This window comes from Hordeum vulgare, chromosome 2H (assembly GCF_904849725.1).
Source record: "Hordeum vulgare subsp. vulgare chromosome 2H, MorexV3_pseudomolecules_assembly, whole genome shotgun sequence".
In the NCBI taxonomy this organism is placed as follows: domain Eukaryota; kingdom Viridiplantae; phylum Streptophyta; class Magnoliopsida; order Poales; family Poaceae; genus Hordeum; species Hordeum vulgare.
This window is the reverse complement of record NC_058519.1, coordinates 129,103,989-129,124,563: the sequence shown is the minus strand read 5'-3', so window position 1 is coordinate 129,124,563 and position 20,575 is coordinate 129,103,989.

Here is a 20,575-nt window from a genome sequence, read left to right as displayed (position 1 = left end):
GACTGAGGAAGTTGAGAAGATGGGGAAACAAAGGACTGGTCTGATGGGACAAATGGACGTGCTGAACAAACGGTGCAGAGGGCATGAGAAATACGTCAGTGACTGGGCTCGGCAGATGATGACGCGTCTGGCTGGTAAGTCCTGCTTTTTCCGAGAGGTTGTGGTATGTGCGTCACACTCGGCGTTTATTGTTTGCTTGTCCTGTTGTTGCATATTTTTGCATTGACGCAGAAGCTGAAGCAGCTGATGTGGAGCGGTCGATTCGTGAGAACGTTCTACTCGGCGAGGATGCCAATCGAGATCTTCTCGCAGCACACATTCGCGTGGGCAAAGTTGGTCCTTTCATCGGTGGACTGAGAGAAGTCGTCGGCCGGATCGACAAGGAGCTTGGGCCGAAAGATGAGTCGCGGTAGGAGATGGAGAACTTGATGAGTCGACTGGAGGAGGTCCCCAACCGAGTGCAGTCATGGAAGAAATCGGCGGCTCGCTGTGGTGTAGATGTTGCTCTGTCCTTGGTCCGAGTGCATTGTAAGGAGGTGCGCGAGGAGAAACTGAAAGCGTTGAAGGTCGCCAACACGAAGAAACTTCGATTCGAAGACTTCATGGAAACCTTCCTTGAAAGTGCCACCCGCATCGCCGACGGAATCAACCTGGACACCTTCGTGGAGCCCTCCAGTCCTGGCGCTACTCCAGACGACGCGTAAGAAAACTTGATCCTCCGTATGCCGAGTGTTGATTTGTAAGAAACTTTGGCCACTGCTGTTGGTCGTCACATTCTTGTTTCGATGTGGGTAAGCTTGATCCACACCGAGCCACTATCTCTGGTTGAACTTTGAATCGAATCTTTTGCTCTTCTGTTGCAATTTTGACTCGAATTTTTGTTTGGCGTTTCTTGGTGAAGCCAAAGGCAAACATTCGGAACATGTCAGTTGTCTTGACATCTCCATGAGCCTCATTGAGGGTCCATGGAATTTCTGATTGGATCTGTATTGTCACCGAGTGGATCGGTAGGATCGCCGCTAGGTCGTCGAGTGCGACTATCAGGTCGCACTCGGGGCGAGTTGGTACTGATGTAGTTGTCAGTTATTTTGACATCCACATGAGCCTCAATGAGGGTGTGCAACTCATGTAGATGTCAGTTGTTTTGACCTCCACATGAGCCTCAATGAGGGTCTACAACTCATGTAGTTGTCAGTTGTTTTGACATCCACATGAGCCTCAATGAGGGTCTGCAACTCATGTAGTTGTCAGTTGTTTTGACATCCACATGAGCCTCAATGAGGGTCTGCAACTCATGTAGTTGTCAGTTGATTACCCGAGTGTACCTGTAGGATATAGTCGAAGGCATGTGGGTGCTTAGGCGATTCTGCATCGCATCTAAGTCCCTGAGTGTGGCATTAAGTGCACACTCGAAGAAACTTAATACTTAGGCGATTCGTGATCGCAGCTAAGTCCCCGAGTGTGACGTTAAGTGCACACTCGAAGAAAGTTAATACTTAGGCAATTCGTGATCGCAGCTAAGTCCCCGAGTGTGACGTTAAGTGCACAATCGAAGAAAGTTCATACTTAGGCAATTCTGGATCGCAGCTAAGTCCCCGAGTGTGACGTTAAGTGCACACTCGGAGAAAGTTCATACTTAGGCGATTCTGGATCGCAGCTAAGTCCCCGAGTGTGACGTTAAGTGCACACTCGGAGAAAGTTCATACTTAGGCGATTCTGGATCGCAGCTAAGTCCCCGAGTGTGACGTTAAGTGAACACTCGGAGAAAGTTCATACTTAGGCGATTCTGGATCGCAGCTACGTCCCTGAGTGTGACGTTAAGTGCACACTCGGAGAAAGTTCATACTTAGGCAATTCTCGATCGCAGCTAAGTCCCCGAGTGTGACGCTAAGTGCACACTCGGAGGAAGTTCATACTTAGGCGATTCTGGATCGCAGCTAAGTCTCCGAGTGTGACGGTAAGTGCACACTCGGAGAAAGTTCATACTTAGGCGATTCTGGATCGCAGCTATGTCTCCGAGTGTGACGTTAAGTGCACACTCGGAGAAAGTTCATACTTAGGCGATTCTGGATCGCAACTAAGTCCCCGAGTGTGACGTTAAGTGCACACTCGGAGAAAGTTCATACTTAGGCGATTCTGGATCGCGGCTAAGTCCCCGAGTGTGACGTTAAGTGTACACTTGGAGAAAGTTCATACTTAGGTGATTCTGGATCGCAGCTAAGTCTCCGAGTGTGACGTTAAGTGCACACTCGGAGAAAATTCATACTTAGGCGATTCTGGATCGCAGCTAAGTCCCCGAGTGTGACGTTAAGTGCACACTCGGAGAGGGTTAATACTTAGGCGATTCTAGATCGCAGCTAAGTTTTTTCTTTTCTTTTTGAGACCAGAGTCTGCGACCGCGGAAGAACTTTGAACGTGCAAAAGACTCAATCTGCTTTATATTATTTCACCAATACTTGTTCTTTACATTTATTCAGTCGACGATCACGTGTAGAAGCGCTTCAGGAGATCTCCGTTCCATGCTCGCGGCTCGTCTATCTCCCCGTCGACGTTGTAGAGTCTGTATGCTCCATTGTTCAGCACCTTTGAGATGATGAAGGGTCCTTCCCAGGTAGGAGCCAACTTGTGAGGTCTTTGCTGATCCACTCAGAGCACCAGGTCGCCTGCTTGGAACGTACGACTCCTGACGTGTCGCGCGTGAAAACACCGCAGATCTTGTTGATAAATGGTTGAGCGAGTCAGTGCCATCTCGCGCTCCTCCTCTAGAAGGTCTACTCCATCTTGCCTTGCTTGTTCTGCTTCAGCTTCGGAGAAGAGTTCGACTCGTGGAGCGTTATGAAGTAAGTCACTCGGAAGGACTGCTTCTGCTCAGTAGACGAGGAAGAACGGTGATCGCCCTGTAGATCTGTTCGGGGTTGTGCGAAGACCCCAAAGCACTAAAGGTAGCTCGAAGACCCAAGCGCCAGCAGCATGTCCTACCTCTCGCAGGAGTCGGGGCTTCAAACCTTCCAGAATAAGTCCGTTCGCCCGCTCTGCTTGTCCATTGGACTGTGGGTGCGCCACAGAAGCAAAGTCCACTCGGATACCTTGGCTTGTACAGAAACCTTTGAATCTGTCCGAGTCAAAGTTGGTCCCGTTGTCCGTGATTATGCTGTGAGGTACATCGAATCTAGAGATGATGTCCCTGACAAACTTGACGGCTGTTGAGGCGTCGAGCTTCTTGATGGGCTTGGCTTCGATCCATTTCGTGAACTTGTCGACTTCCACCAACAGATGTGTGTATCCACCTTGGCCTGTCCTGAAAGGACCGACTGTATCTAATCCCCACACTGCAAACGACCACACAAGAGGGATTGTCTTCAACGCAGACATCGGCTTGTGGGACTTGTTGGAGTAGAACTGGCAGCCCTCACATCGGTCAACCATATCTTTAGCCATCTCGTTTGCGTGCAGCCAGAAGAAACCAGCCCTGAATGCCTTGGCGACGATTGCTCTCGAAGAGGCGTGATGACCGCATGTTCCCGAGTGAATATCCTCCAGGATCAGCTGCCCTTCCTCTGGAGAGATGCATCGTTGAAGAACGCCTGAAACGTTTTCCTTGTACAATTGCCATCAATGACAGTGAATGACTTCGACCTCAGACTATCTGCCTGGCCTGGACTTTGTCTTCTGGTAATTCCTGCCTCAGGATATAAGCAATGATCGGCACAGTCCAATCGGGGATGACAGCAAGAATCTCCATGATCAAATCAACCACAGCAGGTACATCGACTTCAGTCGGATCTGTTGAACTCTTTGGTTGTACTGGTTCCTGTGTAAAAGGATCTTCTTTGACTGAGGGAAGGAGAAGGTGCTCGAGGCAGACGTCACTCGGGACTGGTCTCCAAGTGGATCCGAGTTTTGCCAACTCATCAGCTGCTTGGTTCTTCAGTCTCGAAACATGGTGAAGTTCTAGACCTTCAAACTTCTTCTCAAGCTTCCTCACTGCATTGCAGTATGTGGTCATGGTGGGGTTCCTGACGTCCCACTCTTTCATCACTTGATTGACCACCAAATCCGAATCGCCGTAGACCATCAAGCAACGAACGCCGAGTGAGACGGCCATGCGCAATCCGTAGAGGAGAGCTTCATACTCTGCCTCGTTGTTGGAGGAATCGAAGTGTATCTGTAGCACGTACTTGAGTTTGTCGCCCTTTGGCGATATGATCACACGCCAGCGCTGCAGCCATTCAACATCTTGGACCCATCGAAGAACATTGTCCAATGGGCCGAGTAGATGTGGGTCGGTTGCTGTTGTTCTACCCATTCTGCTATGAAGTCAGCCAGAGCTTGAGACTTAATAGCTTTCTTGGCCTCGAACTTGATATCGCAGTACATCATCTCCATCGCCCACTTCGCCACTCGGCCTGACGCATCTTGATTGTGGAGAATTTCCGACAACGGAGCATCAGAAACGACAGACACCGAGTGGTCTTGGAAATAATGGGCCACCTTCTTCGCAGTCATATAGATCCCGTAGATAAGCTTTTGATAGTGGGGATACCTCTGCTTGGAAGGAGTCACGACTTCGGAGACGTAGTACACTGGCCGCTGAACTTTGTATGCTTTGCCTTCTTCTTCTCGTTCGACTGTAAGAACAGTACTGATGACTTGATTTGTAGCCGCGATGTACAGAAGAAGGGGCTCTTTACTGAGCGGAGCAGTAAGAACCGGCTGGGTGGAAAGTAGGACTTTGAGGTCGTCGAATGCGACTTGGGCTTCGTCTGTCCACTCGAAAGTATCTGATTTCTTCATGAGTCGGTACAGAGGAAGTGCTTTCTCGCCGAGTCGACTGATGAACCTGCTCAAAGCCGCTAGGCAACCTGTGGGCCGTTGAACATTGTGTATTCTGACCGGCCTCTCCATTTGGATGATGGTTCCAATCTTTTCGGGGTTGACATCGATCCCTCGTTCGGAAACGAAGAAACCGAGTAACTTTCCGCTGGGAACGCCAAATAAACATTTGGCGGGGTTGAGCTTGATATCGTACCTACGAAGGTTGGCGAATGTTTCTGCCAAGTCAGTCAGCAGGTCGGAACCTTTGCTTGACTTGACTACGATATCATCCATATACGCCTCCACATTCCGACCGATCTGGTCGAGGAGACATTTTTGGATCATGCGCATAAAGGTAGCTCCTGCATTCTTCAAACCGAATGGCGTAGTGATGTAGCAGAAGCACCCGAATGGGGTGATGAAGGCTGTTTTTAACTCATCGGGACCATACAGACGGATCTGATGATAGCCCTAATAGGCATCAAGAAATGACAGACGCTCGCAACCCGCAGTCGAATCGATAATTTGATCTATACGGGGGAGCGGAAAATGGTCTTTCGGGCAGGCCTTATTGAGATGCTTGAAGTCGATGCACATTCGGAGCGACTTATCCTTCTTGGGCACCATGACAACATTGACGAGCCACTCGGAGTGGTGAACCTCACGAATGAAGTTGGCCGCCAGCAGCTTGGCCACCTCTTCCCCGATTGCCTTACTCTTGTGCGCGGCGGACCGGCGCAGGCGCTCTCGGACAGGCCGATCGGTGGAATCCACGTGTAGTCGGTGCTCAGCCAACTCCCTGGGTACACCTGGCATGTCAGAGGGTTTCCATGCGAAGATGTCCCAGTTCTCACGGAGGAATTGGGTGAGCTCGGCTTCCTATTTAGGATCGAGGGTGGTGGAGATGTTCGTCGAGGCAGCAGTGGCGTACGTCGGGTGGATGCTGACCTTCTTCGTCTCTCCCGCCGACTGGAATGCAGACTCTGAAGCTGGCTTCTTCGAGCGCATCAGGTCGGCGGGGTCGACTGTTTTCTTGTACTCGTCAAGCTCGAGGACGGCCATCTGCTGGTCGGCGATTCTTGATCCCTGCTGCAGACACTCTTCGGCTCGCTGCCGATTGCCTGTGATGGTGATCACACCCTTCGGGCCTGGCATCTTCAGCTTCAGGTATACGTAACATGGACGGGCCATGAAACATGCATACGCTGGGCGGCCCAGAATTGCGTGATAAGCGCTCTGGAAGTCGACCACTTCGAACGGCAGCTTTTCCTTGCGGAAGTTCTTGTCGGAGCCGAAAACGACGTCCAACGTGATCTGACTGAGTGACTTGGCCTTCCGTCGAGGGACGACTCCATGGAACTGCATGCTGCTCTCGCTGAGTTTGGACATCGGGATGCCCATCCCCTTGAGTGTGTCGGCGTACATGATGTTCAAGCAACTACCGCTGTCCATGAGGACTTTGCGCAGTCAAACTCCTTCCACCACCTGGTCGACGACCAGAGCTTGTCTCCCCGGGGTGGGTACATGTGCCGGATGATCCGACTGGTCGAAGGTGATCGCAGTCTGAGACCATTTGAGGAACTTGGGGTTGGTGGGGGTGGCCATGTTTACTTCTCTGTTCACCAGCTTCAGTCGACTCTTGCTCTCAACGTCAGCAAAAATCATGAGAGTTGCATGGACTTGGGGGAACGGATCCTCCTTATCCTCCTCATCCTGTTCGTTGTCCTTTTCACTCGGTTGCCCTTTGCCGAACCCCTGGATCAGGAGGCGACACTGTCGAGTGGTATGCTTCGCATATATGGGGTTGCCCTCTTCATCCATCTTCGTATGAACCGGACATGGCTGGTCCAGGAGGGGGTTATTGAACTGTTTCTTCTTGGGGGTGAACTGAACCTTCCCTTTGCCCTTGAACTTGGCATTGGTTACGGCTGCAGCTTCTGCTTGCGAAGCAGTCGGAGCTTTCTGCTTCTGCTTCTGAGTGTTGCCCCCATCTCCATCAGCGACTGTTTTGTGCTTGCCGCTTCGGATGCGGTCTTCTTCTTCGCCATTAGCATAGCGCGTCGCTATTTCCATCATCTTTCTCATGGAGATGTCGCCTGTTCGGCTGAACTTCAGGTACAGATCTCTATACCGCACGCCTGCCTTGAAGGCGCAGACTGCTTGATGCTCGGTGACGTTCTCCACCGTGTGGTAGAGAGTTGTCCAACGTTGAATGAAGTCTCGCAGGGGCTCATTCTGCTTCTGGACGCAGTGCTGGAGCTCCACGAGGCCAGCAGGGCACTTGCACGTCCCTACGAAGGTCCTGATGAACACTCAGGCCAGATCTGCCCAGCTGTAGATGCTTGAGGGGGCCAACTGGTTCAGCCACGCTCGCGCCGAGCCGTCGAGCATCAGAGGGAGGTGCTTCATGGCGACATGGTCGTCTCCCCCTCCGATCTGGACTGCTACTCGGTAATCATCCAGCCATGTTTCTGGCTTGGACTCCCCTGTAAACTTGCTAATTCCCGTCGCCAATCGGAAGTTGCGAGGGATGTCAGCCGAACGGATGGCTCGACTGAAACACTCGGGACCAGAAACGATGGCCTTGCTTCCACTCGGACGGTCAATATCGTGACCATCGCGGTGGGCCCGGCCCCTGTCCACCCTCCGTTGGGCGATATGCCCTCTTGCGTCGGGCCTTGGATCGTAAGTGTCACCGACTGAACGCCGATCATCATGATGTCGGGGCCCGTAGGGCCCACCCCGCGGAGGGGTGCGTGAACGACGGCGATCTTCGTGATTTATGGAACGACTGCCTCCTCAGTGCCGTTGATGGGAACCTGGGCTGTGAACCGACCGATGCGTATTCGCATGAACAGAACTATTATGGATCCTGTTATGCGACTGGGAGACTGCCGAATTCTGCTGCTGCGCCGTGTGCTACAGGGCTCGGATCTGCTCGATTCCCCTACCCGCCTCTGAGTCAGTCGGCTGGAGGGAATTGGCTATTTTGGCAGCCGCAGCCAAGTTGAGGAGGGGCGTGCGAAACAACTCCACGTTGCTCCGCCGAGTGTGTCGACTGGCAGAACGGCGAGACGAACGACGCGCGCCGGACGTTTCGTCGATCTCGTGCTCGTTCCGGCCAGCTTGACGGGGATCTTCATGAGAGTTGGCCGTGTGTACTTCTGCTGCAGGCCCGCGACCCGCGTACTCGGAAGGAAACTCAGTCGGAACCGAGCCCGAGTGCTGGGACAGCGGGGCAACCACAACAGACTCTAGAATCGCCACTTGTGAAGACGCGTTCTGGCGCGCCTGGGCGTGTTGCACCCAACGCTGATGTCGCGGACGGCGGGACCGCTTGCTGTGGCGCGTGACAGCGGTATAGGTCGGCACCGGAGCCGACTGCTGGAGAAGAAGAATGCCGCGGGCGCCAGCACGGAAGTGCGTAGCCCCACGACAGGGAAGCGCCTCGACGTCGAGAGGAGCATCCCGAAGCCACGCCGAATCGTCGACGATGAAGGAGAGAGCGCCGAAGAAGATCTGGTGACCCACGCTCGAATCTCCACCGGACGACATGACGAAAGGAAGTAGTCGCAAACTCGCCGGAAGTCGCTCAGACGCCTGCCCCACGGTGGGCGCCAACTGTCGTGGGTATAAGCCTGACAGTAGATGTGTAGGGTACGAAAAGGATGGGCAGAGTCCCAGCTACGGCGAGGTTGTATGAGTTCAGGCCCCTCTACAGTGGAGGTAATAGCCCTACGTCTCAATGCTTTGAGAGCTTGTTGTCGAGTGGAATATGGAATACAATGATTTTCTAACCCCTGCACCAGAGGGGGAGGGTGGCTTATATAGAGTGCGCTGCCCTCCACAACGGTTCCGGTACAGGGGTAGAGTAGTGGCGATTGAATGCTTACGTTACTGGTAACGTACGTCCTAAATGCTAATAAATGCACAGGGAAACGTACGACCGTTTCCCTCTAGGGGGGTTACGATGTTCCGAGTGGCAGCTAGTCGGTTAGTTGGATGTTCTCCAAATGCTAGTCTCCGACTGGATGGTCGAGAACCTGTTGCCGACTGGACGATGGGGACTCCTTAATTCAGTCGGAACTGACTAAGGGCCTTGTCCCTTATGAGGGGTAGTCCTTGGGTAGGACTTACAGGGCAGGCCTATGACCCTACCCTAGGACTATAACCCCATCAAGAGGTGTCGGGGGTCGGGGCCTAGTGGCGTCGGGAGTCAGTGCCGTCGAGGGTCGGTGATGTCGGGTGTCGGTGGTCGGGAGTCGGGTTAAATGTGTCGATGGTCGGGGGTCAGTGTCATCGGGGGTCGAGGGTCACTAGCGTCGGGGGTTGGGGTCTTTTCGATCAACAAGAGGCCAAAGAGGTGTCGAGGGCCCGGGGTTGGGGGTTAGTGGCGTCGGGGGTCGGGGGTAGGGGGTCGGGGGTCGAGGGTCAGTGGCGTCGGGGGTCGGGGGTCGGGAGTCGGGGGTTGGAGGTCGGGGGTTGGAGGTCGGGGGTCGGGGGTTAGTGGTGTCGGGCCTCGGGAGTTGGGGGTCGGGGGTCAGTGGCGTCGGGGGTCGGGGGTCGGGAGTCGGGTGTCAGTGGCGTCGGGGGTCGGGGGTCGAGGGTCGGGGGTTGGTGGCGTCGGGCGTAGAGGGTTGGTGGCGTCGGGCGTCGGGGGTCGAGAGTCGGGTGTCGGGGGTCAGTGGTGTCGGGTGTCGGGGGTCGGGAGTCGGGTGTCAGTGGCGTCGGGGTTCGGGGGTCGAGGGTCGGGGGTTGGTGGCGTCGGGCGTCGGAGGACGTGGGCGGGGGGTCGGGGGTCGGGGTCCTTTTCTTTCTTCTTCTCCTCTCTCCTCTTTTTCTTCTTCTTCTTCTTGTATATCCCTTGTGACCTCACTCGTCTTTTTTTACTCCTCCTCCTCCTCTTCTTCTTCTTCTTCTTTCTTTTATCTTTCTTCTCCTCTCCTCTTTCTTCTTCTTCTTCTTCTTCTTTTTTCTTCTAGTTAATTATTCTTATTTTCTTCTAAGTTTTTTCTCTATCTATTTTTTTTCTTTTCTATCTACTTTTTCTACCTAATAAACTAACTATCTAATTTAACATAAAAAACAAAAAAAACTAAACCTAGCACTAAACTACATATTCTTCTTCTACTTCTTCTACTTTTTCTTTTTATTATTCGGACTTTCTAGCAAAAAAGAAGAAGAAACAACAGGAACAAAAACAAAAAAAAGAAAAACACTAACCGTAGGGGAGGGCGTCGGGGTCGCCGGCACACGAGAGGTGTGGCTGGGGCGGCGACCGGGAGGGAGGTGGGAGGGGCCGGCGACGGACGTGAGGGAGGCGGGAGGGGGCGGCGGTCGGGAGGGAGGTAGGATGGGGGGGGGTGGGAGGGAGGTGGGAGGAGGCCGCGGCGGCCAGGAGGGATGTGGGAGGGGGGCGCGGCGGCCGGGAGCGAGGTGGGAGGGGGGCGGCGGTCGGGAAGGAGGTGGGAGGGGGGCGGCGGTTGGGAGGGAGGTGGGAGGGGGGTGGCGGTCGGGAGGACGGCGGCGCAGGTGGCTAGGGAGGGGAGCTACCGCGGCGGCGGGTGGGCAGACGACAGAGCATGCGCGCGCGCGAGAGAGAGAGAGGGGGGGGGGGGTAGGTGGGCAGGGCGTGGGTGGGGGTGGGAGCCGTTAGTGTAGGCGCCCAAGCCGTTAGGGCCATGTCCCCTTTGCCGTCTGCAAAGGGAGGGTGGCGGACGGCAAAGGGGCGGGGTGGGTCGGGGTGGGGTTTCGGTCGTTGGGGGGGCCTTTGCCGTCTGCCCACCCTTTGCCATCCGCATAGGGCTCCTTTTGCCGTCCGCCAGCAGACGGCAAAGAGGTGGCCGACCGCAAATAAAACCTTTGCCATCAGCCACCTCTTTGCCGTTAGCACTGTGTCAACTGACGGCAAAGAGTACCTTTGCCATGCGTCAGCAGACAACAAAGGCAAGGCAGACGGCAAAATTCTCAATTCCAGTAGTGTGTGTACCTTACTAGCTCTTGTAATAGTGCCTGAGTATTTGATATCGGTTCGGTTGCTCATATTTGTAACTCAAAATAGCAACTACGGAACAAACGAAGGCTGGCAAAGGATGAAGTGGCGATGCACGTCACAAATGGTTCCAAGGTTGATGTGATCGCCGTCGGCACGCTCCCTCTGTTTACCATCGGGATTAGTTATGAACCTAAATAGTTGTTATTTGGTGCCTGCGTTGAGCATGAACATTATATCTGGATCTTGTTTAATTTGAGATGGTTATTCATTTATATTAGAGAGTAATGGCTGTTCTATTTATATGAGTAATATCTTTTATGGTCATGCATCCAATGTGAATGGTTTATTCTTGTTGAATCTCAATAGTGATGCTACACATGTTCATAACATTGATGCCAAAAGATGTATATTTGATAATGATAAGACCACTTTCTTATGGCACTCCCTCTTAGGTCATATTAGTGGAAATCGCATGAAGAAGCACCATTCTGGTGGAATTTTGGAATCACCACGGGAGGAGCGAGCGTATAAGCGTTGGGTTCAGCTGAACCCAATGACTTCTCCTGGCCAGGGTATAGGTACACGTATAGCATGTGTATGAACCCAATAAATAATAAGGGTTGAACCCATCAAGTTCGAATGCAACACTGAGTGAGAAGCCAAAAGCCCACAAAGTGAATTTTCTTCGTACCAACCCTTGGCTTCCTACCGCCATTCTGTTTATGTGTATAGGGCAGCCACCAGCGGTCAACCACAAATCCTTTTGGGTTTCTGTTCGCCTCCTCTATTTGAGATCTATTCTCCTCCGCGTGGATACCCAGCTACAGATATGAGCCGACAAGGACAGGTCTACAGCAGCAATCGTCCCACGTAACCAAAATCGAGGTCCGGTTCGTCATATCTCCTACATCTCCTCTCTGTTTTGTACTCCCTCCGACCCAAAATAACGGTCTTAAACTTAATACAACTTAATACTAGAGTTAGTATAAAATTGAGACACTTATTTTGGGACAGATGAAGTATTCGGCAACCGGTAGCCACTAGTTCCGTAATTATATATTTCACGTACTTTGTTTGGTCTAGGCCTTCGAATTTTATGCATCCCCACCCATACCCCCACCCCTTCTGAGGATGCTAGCTCCCTAAGGTCACCCATTACATGTAGTCAAACACTAGTAGAAAACGGGGCTTTGGTCCACTTGAAGAAATCGCATTAGTCCCGGTTCACCCACGAACCGGGACCTATGGTGTCATTGGTCCCGGTTCGTGAGGCCAGGGTGCCACGCGGGCATCATGGGCCATTGGTCCCGGTTCGTGTCAACCCTTTGGTCCCGGTTCCACACACGAACCTGGACCATTAGGCAGGGATCGTTCGTATCCCCCTTTAGTCCCAGATGGTGGGTCAAACCGGGACCAGGTGGACCATTCGTGTCCCCCTTTAGTCCCGGTTAGTAGAGCAAACCGGGACGAAGTGGTGGTGGCAACCATTCGTATGACCCTTTAGTCCCGATTTGTGGCTCAACCCGGGACTAAAGGCCCAAACAGTTTTCATCCCGCTTCGCAAAAGCACAACCGAAGCAGAGCTTGTCGCCATTTCTATGTTCTTCTCCTCTCTCGCTCTGTTCTTCTCCTCTCTGTCTCTGTTCTTCCCCTCTCTTCTTCCCTTCTCTTCTTCCACCATGCCAACTCGCTTTGGAGAGGTACTCGCACATGGAAAGACCAAGCTCGATGTCGTGTACACGAACGAGAGCAGGGAGGTGCCGCATTTTCTCAGATAGTTGAAGGACGGTGTATTGACGCCGCGGTGGATCATGAGAAGTTCTTGGGGCTTGATCTGGAGTACACAGCCGATCAACGAGGTGTTGTCGTCATCCAACTATGTATCAAACACCATGTCTTGATCTTCCAATGGGCGAGGTATGTTTTGAGGGTTTCTTTCATCCAAGGTTATGAAAATTGCAAATATATAGTGATTTATTTAGGTTCCATTGGATAGCAATATGCAGTTTCTATATATGTTCCATTGGATAGTTAATCGAGGGTTTCTTCATGAATTCATAGAATTGCATAGGATCGATAGCTATTTGTTACATTTTGTAATCCTATAAAGATCAATTTCTCTTTAGTTGTAGTGAAACAATTTTATGCGGCGTTCTTTGATCCAAGGTTATGAAAATTGCATATAGCTAGTGATCTCTCTAGGTTCCATTGGATAGCAATATGATATGTCATAGTTATGAAAATTGCATATAGCTAGCGATCTCTCTATAGGTTCCATTGGATATATATAGTGATTTCTCTAGGTTCCATTGGATAGCAATATGCAATATGTCTAGCTTGTTGCATATTTGCAAAACCGTGGGAGAATATATATATATATATATGTCGTAGTTAATTTACGGTTTCTTGATCAATTCATAGAATATGAAAATTGCATAGGATAGCAATATGTTCCATTTGAATCCTAAAGATAATTTTCTCTTTAGTTGTAGTGAAACATTTTTCCTTGTTGCAGTAGTATGTAACATCTGTTCCTTTTTAATTTTTTGTTGTTGCATTAGTGACAAGCATTGTCCAGAACTCATGGACTTCCTTCGCAGCGGCATCACTTTTGCTACCATTTATGTAATGAGCGACAAGCTAAAGATGAGGCACAACTTTGGTATTGAGATACCAGCTCATTGCCTCATTGATATCCAATATGTATTCAGGTTTCGACATGCCAGGACTTCAATGGCTCATATGGCAGTTGCCTTGATCGACGAGGAGTATGCTGATATGAAGACCAATTTCCCAAAGTCTCAGCATAAACTTTGGGAGAGGATACCACTTCACCGTATCAACATTGAGTATGCAGAAAAAGATGCATACGTTTCATAGGAGTTGTACCGCAAGATTCGAGTCGTTAACTATGGCCAGCGTCACCTCAGACAAGGTGGACATTCTGATTGAGACGATTCAGACGAGTAGTGTTCACAATGGCGAACACTTGAATATATATATCTATGCTACCTATTATTATGTACTGTTTGGACTAGTATCATGTACTGCTTGGACCAATTTATATATGTCTAGTTTATGTTTGTGCCATTATAGTTTCCAAATTTGAATGGTTTAGCCCTTTCTAACTTCATTTGCCACTTTTGAATGCTTTAGCCCTTTCTAACTTCATGGTATCATGCATTTTGACCACATATATATACAAAAAGTCTTCAGTTCAAATAAGTTTAAAAAAATGAAATCGTTTTTGTAACAGATTTGTTTTTGAACAAAACAGTCATTTAAAATAACCTAAAACCCACCAAATTGTATATAATGATAAAATACAATAATATTAAATAATAGGAAAAAGAATCACTCAGAAAACTATTTTTTAGTAAATTTATTCACAAAATTAAATAAATAAAGTGAAAAATGAAACCCTGATAATTTGAAAGAGATTGTCCGATTTGTACACGAAGTGCGTCAGGTTTTTGCCGCAACCCTCTCAACTTTTTAGCACATGCTATGTGGATCAAATGATGATACCATGCCAAATTTCAACCTATTCAGAGTTCATTTCTTGTGCTTTCCAATTTCTGAGCCATTTAGCTAAAAAATAAGTAAATGCATGAAAAATACCAAATGAAGTCAGAAAGTGTTGAAAATTGATGATGTGGCCTTGAATGGTGCATTTTGAACACACAAAAAGTCTTTAGTTCTAATAAGTTCAAAAAAATGAAATCCCTATTGTAATAGATGATTTTTCTTAAGAAACCGTGATACTTCGAAAGAGATTGTCCGATTTGTACATGAAGTGCATCCAGCTTTTGCCGCAACCCTCTCAACTTTTTAGCACATGCTATGTGGATGAAATGATGATACCATGCCAACTTTCAACCTATTCAGAGTTCATTTGTAGTGCTTTTCAATTTCTGGGCTATTTAGCTCAAAAAAAATCAGTAAATGCATGAAAAATACCAAATGAACCCGAAAAGTGTTGAAAATTGATGATGTGGCCTTGAATGGTGCATTTTGAACACACAAAAAGTCTGGAGTTCAAATAAGTCCAAAAAAATGAAATCCCTTTTGTAACATATGAGTTTTCGTAAGAAACCCTAATACTTTGAAAGAGATTGTCCGATTTGTACACGAAGTTCATCCAATTTCTTTCGCAACCCTCTCAACTTTTTAGCACATGCTATGTGGGTGAAATGATGATACCATGCCAACTTTCAACCTATTCAGAGTTCATTTGTAGTGCTTTTCAATTTCTGGGCCATTTAGCTCAAAAAAATCACTAAATGCATGAAAAATACCAAATGAACTCGGAAAATGCTGAAAACTAATGATGTGGCCTTTAATGGTGCATTTTAAACACACAAAAAGTCTTGAGTTCAAATAAGTTCAAAAAATGAAATCCCTTTTGTAAGAGATCTGTTTTTGATTAAATCAATCATTTAAAATAACCTAAAACCTACCAAATTGAATATAATGTAAAAAACACAGTAATATTAAATAGCAGGAAAAGGAATCACTCAAAAATCTATTTTTTTAGTAAAGTTAGTCACGAAATAAAAGAAATAAAGTAAAAAACGAAACAAAAAAACTAGATTTTTAAAAAATGCCACCGATTGGGCAACCACGGCGTGATTACGACTAGAAACCCAACTAGAGAGCTTGGCCAGGATTCAGGCCCATAGAAGGCCCATTAGGCCCACAAACAGTGACAATTTAGGCCCAAAAGACTACATTTTAGAGGAGGTCGAGAGGGTCTGCGCACCAGCGCTTATAAACCACTCTCGGGCTTTCTCGGCTAGCGGTATGGGACTAAGCATCCAATCGTACCGCGGCTGTGGCAGTCACAAGCCTTTAGTCCCGGTTTGTGCCACCAGCCGACACGAAAGACACCCTTTTGTGTCGGCTATTGGCAACAATCGGGACTAAACATCCACCCACACCGCGGCTGTGGCAGGCACATGCCTTTAGTCCCGGTTTGTGCCACCAGCCGACACGAAAGACGCCCGTTCGTGTTGGTTATAGGCACCAATTGGGACAAAAGGTCTCTTCTTCCCGCCCTTTGGGCTGCTGCAAATTAGCATTTAGTCTCGGTTTGGGGAACCAACCGAGACGAGAGGGATGCATTGGTACCGGTTTGTGCCTTGAATCGGGACCACCGGTTTTAGCATATAGGCGGGAGTTGTCGAAATTTCCCCCAAAACTCTCCCATTGCTCGCCGCCGCCCCCCTAGCCAGTCCTCGTCGTCGCTGGCCCCGATCCAGTCCTCCTCATCGTCGACACCGTCCCCGAGCCCCTCGCTGCCGCCGTCCCCGATCCCGTCGCCACCATCTCCGAGCACGTCGCCATCGCCACCGCCCCCGATCCAATCCTCCTCGCCGTTGCCGCCGCCCCCGATCCAGTCCTCCTCCTCGTCGCCGCCCCCGTGCCCGTTGTTGTCGCTGCCCCCGAGACCGTCGCCATCGCCCCAAGCCTGTCGTCGTCGCCGCCCGGTGCCCGTCGGCCCTGGTGAGTTCCTCCTGTACGTGCTCTGCTTGTCGCCGCCGCCGCCCCTTCATATTGCTGTTGATACAAATTTGTGTTCATATAACATACGTGTAGATATAATGGCTTAGCAGTATATATTAATTTCAGTAGATAAAGTTTTTGTTCATACAATTGTTTTGTTTATACATTTTTTGTTCATAGAAATTTGTTCATATAATGTACGTGTAGATATAATGCCTTAGCAGTATACATTAATTCTAGTAGATAAAATTTGTGTTCATAGAAATCATGTAGATAAAGGGTAGATTAGTAAGATAGATAAGGGCATGCGTTATAAAAACTATCATTCATATGTGATGAATCATGCTTTTGAGTCTCTTTAATTTTATTTTGAATAATGAATGCATATTTTTTTCTCTATTCCTGCCCATTGCTACCTCATTAAATAGTAGGGCTTTTAATAGTTGTAGAAATTGTTCTCTACGTCGACGGTGCCCATCCCGCACCATCGTCTTCGATTCGATGGTGACCACCTGCTTGATAGGCGCCAGCATGTGCGGGACTAGGCTCCACCGGGATGGCACTAGGAGGTGCTACCTTCTGGGGCACGCATCTTGGCGAGGAATCAGGCTCCCGTCGTAGAGCCGCAGATGCTTTGGTGGTGGTCGCGTGGGACACTTTCAGTGCGTACGCAGTAGGCCCCCGAGGAGGAGGTACTTCATCGTGTGAGGGAGGAGGACAAGCACGTCTGTCGCTACTTGGTTGCGTTGGACACCAGGTTCTCTAATACCTGGCAGGTTCTTCAGGAATCTCACCCGTGCTATGATCCTGTTATGGTTCCTTCTCTGTAGGTTTCCACCGCCCGTGCCTCAGTACACCGACAGCTCTTTGGGTGATCAGTTTGATGACGAACCGTGAGTGGAAGATATTATACTAGAGATGTATTCGAGATGTATTAAGTTGATTATTGGTTCTAACTGAAAGAAAAACTTTTTGCCTCTTGAGATCTATTGCATTATATATCATTATGCACATCTATGAACTATTCAACATTTGGAAATGAAATATAAAAAAGTTTGTGCATGTTTAAAACATAGAAGTTCGTGTAATTCAGTTATTCATACAAGGAGCTAAAATATTTGCAGAAACTATATGGATCAAAGAGAACAGTTGTTGGGGGAGATAATGCTCGGTGATTATTTGTCGTATCTCAACGACACCGATGGTCCAGAAGGAGAGGATGATGGCTCGGATGATCGAACAATGGAGGAGGAAGGACATGATCATGATGGCTCCGATGACCAAAGGCCAGAGGAAGAAGGAGACCATGATGACGGCTCCGATGACCGAACAGAGGAGGGAGATGTTGCAAAGTCCGGTGAGGTATATATATTAATTAAGACTGAAGGTATGTACATATATTAACTCTTCTTTTTTCTTTTATGAACCCCCGGATCAAGACAAACTTCTGTAAAGAGACGAGGCCCGAGGAGAAGGTTGCACATGGATGAAAAGTTCATGATCAAAGCACTCGCGGCCGATGGCCTACCGATTGAACCCAAACTGACCAAGGACGCATTTTCTGCTCAGTGCGGAGCTATTGTTAGGGACAACATCCCGATCAGTGTCAAGCAATGGAAAAATCCTAAGGGCGACGACGTCCCTGAAGGTGATTATGTCACCGATAGGCAGAAAGATGATCTTTGGACCGCGCTAAAGGCAAATTTCACCCTACCGGCAGAGGAAGATCCGAATAAGCCAGTTATAGAGCCACTGGTCAAGGCGTGTGCTCTTAAGAAGATGGCACATCTATTCGGGAAGTGGAAGAATAATTTGAAATTAATGTTTGTCGACAAAGGGAAGTCTCCAGAATTCGTCGGCCGATTTGAGAAGATAAGAGATCACTGGCCCGCATTTGTGGCCTACAAGTCATCGGAGAAGAGTAAGAAAATGTGAGAGAAAAACAAGAACAATGCCGCAAAGAAGCAGTATCACCATCACACGGGGTCAGGTGGCTACCTCAAAGCCCGGTCATTGTGGGACAGAGCCGAGAATGACCTGATTGCTGAAGGGGTCCAACCACACACATTGAACTGGCCAGACCGTTCAAGGACTTGGTTCTTCGGGGTTGGGGGAACTTTGGACTCTGAAATAGGGAAGTGCCGTCGGACGGACGGGCAACTTGAAATACCCATTATAAAGCTTCAGAAGTGTATCGCTGCAGTGCAGTCAGGGACGTTCATTCCAGACAGAGAGAAGGACGAGCTAACTGAGGCCCTAGGGAATGCTGAGCACACTGGACGAACACGAGGCACACTAGGCTCCGTTCCGTGGAAGTTTGGGTTTCCTAACGCAAGAGGTTACAGAAGCCGGGAGAGAAAGAGGAAAGCGGAGCTGAGCGACATGCAGGAGATCAAGGCAAGACTGCAAAAGCTTGAGGAACTTGCGAGCCAGCGAGCTGCTGGCCAACCATCTCAGCGACACGAAGCTACCCTTGAAGGTACCCGACCATCTCAGCGGAGAAGCAGCGTGGCTTCCAAGGAGCCCGTTCAGCATGACTTTACGGCTCCTAGCTACCCATGTATACTATCACGGAGGCTCAACGTTGTGAGCTTATGATGAAATGTCGGAACCTCACTTTCAAGGCGAACCTCCTCAACCCAACGGAACTTTTCACTGTCTTCCGATTCCACATGGCTATGCTGTTGTTATTGTGGATCAAGTAATGGAGGAATTTGAGCAGCTCGAGCTTGACCAGTCTACAGGTGAAGGGGAGATTCAGCTGGTTCGTGCTCTGGGGAGTACATGTCTATGGCAGAAGGAGTTCATCAAGCTTCCAAAGTGGACGCCTCCACCTCCTCCTCCTCCGACGACTCAGGGCACTCCGCCTCCTCCCCCTCCTCCTCCTCCTCTTCCGGCGAGTGATCATGGCACTCCGCCTCCTTCTCCAGCCCCTCCGACACGTAAGGGCACTTCGCCTCCTCCTTCGCCTACTTCGGCGCATCAGAGCAGTCCGCCTCCTCCTTCGCCTCATCGGCAACGTGGGAAGACAAACACCATCGTTCCGGCTGCTCCGACACGGTAGAGTAGTCCGCCTCCTTCTATCAAGCGGAAGAGATATGCCTCCTTCTCTCCGGCGGCTAGTAGAATAAGCAGAGGCGGGAAATACGGTCCATCTCTCAAGCCTCTGGAAAAGTTACCATATGAGAGGACCAAGGAGGAAAACAAGAACATATGTCGTGCCGAATTGAGGGCCCATTTTGCAAACAAAACTCCACCTCCGAAGGAGAAGCTAGATTCGGTGAAAGTGCAGCGCACTATCAATCAACTGCAACGACCACTAGCGCCTCCGTCAGATTCCAACTATGACCGCATTCTTAAAAAGACATATGCACAAGCACTATCAATCAGAAGGTTAGCAGAACGAAGAAGTGGGAAAACAATTCCCGGGCTCGATATCGTCGTCTCTCATCATCTGGAGATGGTGCCCGATACCAATACTGAAGATTACTTGGGGGATGATGTAACAAAAGAACAATATAAATACGTGCACGGGAAGCCTCTCGTCAAACCTGGTCATCCTTCTCTAAAAACGATGATGCACAGATTGCATGAGTGGTACATGAAAACCTGCACGGAGTCTGGGAAAAACACTATGTATGTGGCAGTGAAACCAGAGCACGAATTCATTGGACTTCCCGTGATTACTATTCAATTTGAGGAGTTATTTCAGTTATACAATCAACTGGCCCTCGACAAACAACTCATGGCTTCCTACTGTTTGTAAGTATTACTTCTATAATTAAGTCTCTAGCTCAACTCGTTCATTGCATGTATATATAATTATCCTCACTATATATATTATGCAGATTGAAGATCATCGAATTAAAAAAGTAGGAATTGTCGACGTTGGGTTCATTAGCCCAGATTCCGTAAATGAATTGACGATACGAAACTCAATCAAAGAGGCCGAGGAGAACTTGTTAAACTCGTTCCTTATACATCAAAAAAGGGGAAATATTCTTTCCTTACAACTTCAAGTGAGTGTTGATGTCTTCTCTGTAAACTTGGTTTCGCTTACTCGAGGTTAATTAAGTAATGTAATTGATGAGTTATATATGCGTGCACAAAGACCACTTTATTCTGCTATCTATTGACGTTGGCAGGGCATTAGTAAATGTCTTAGACTCGAGACGTAAAGCCGAAGAGGATTATGAGGACATTACTGCAATGCTCAAGAAATAAGTTCAGTCAATATACCGAGATCATATCGGCATGCAA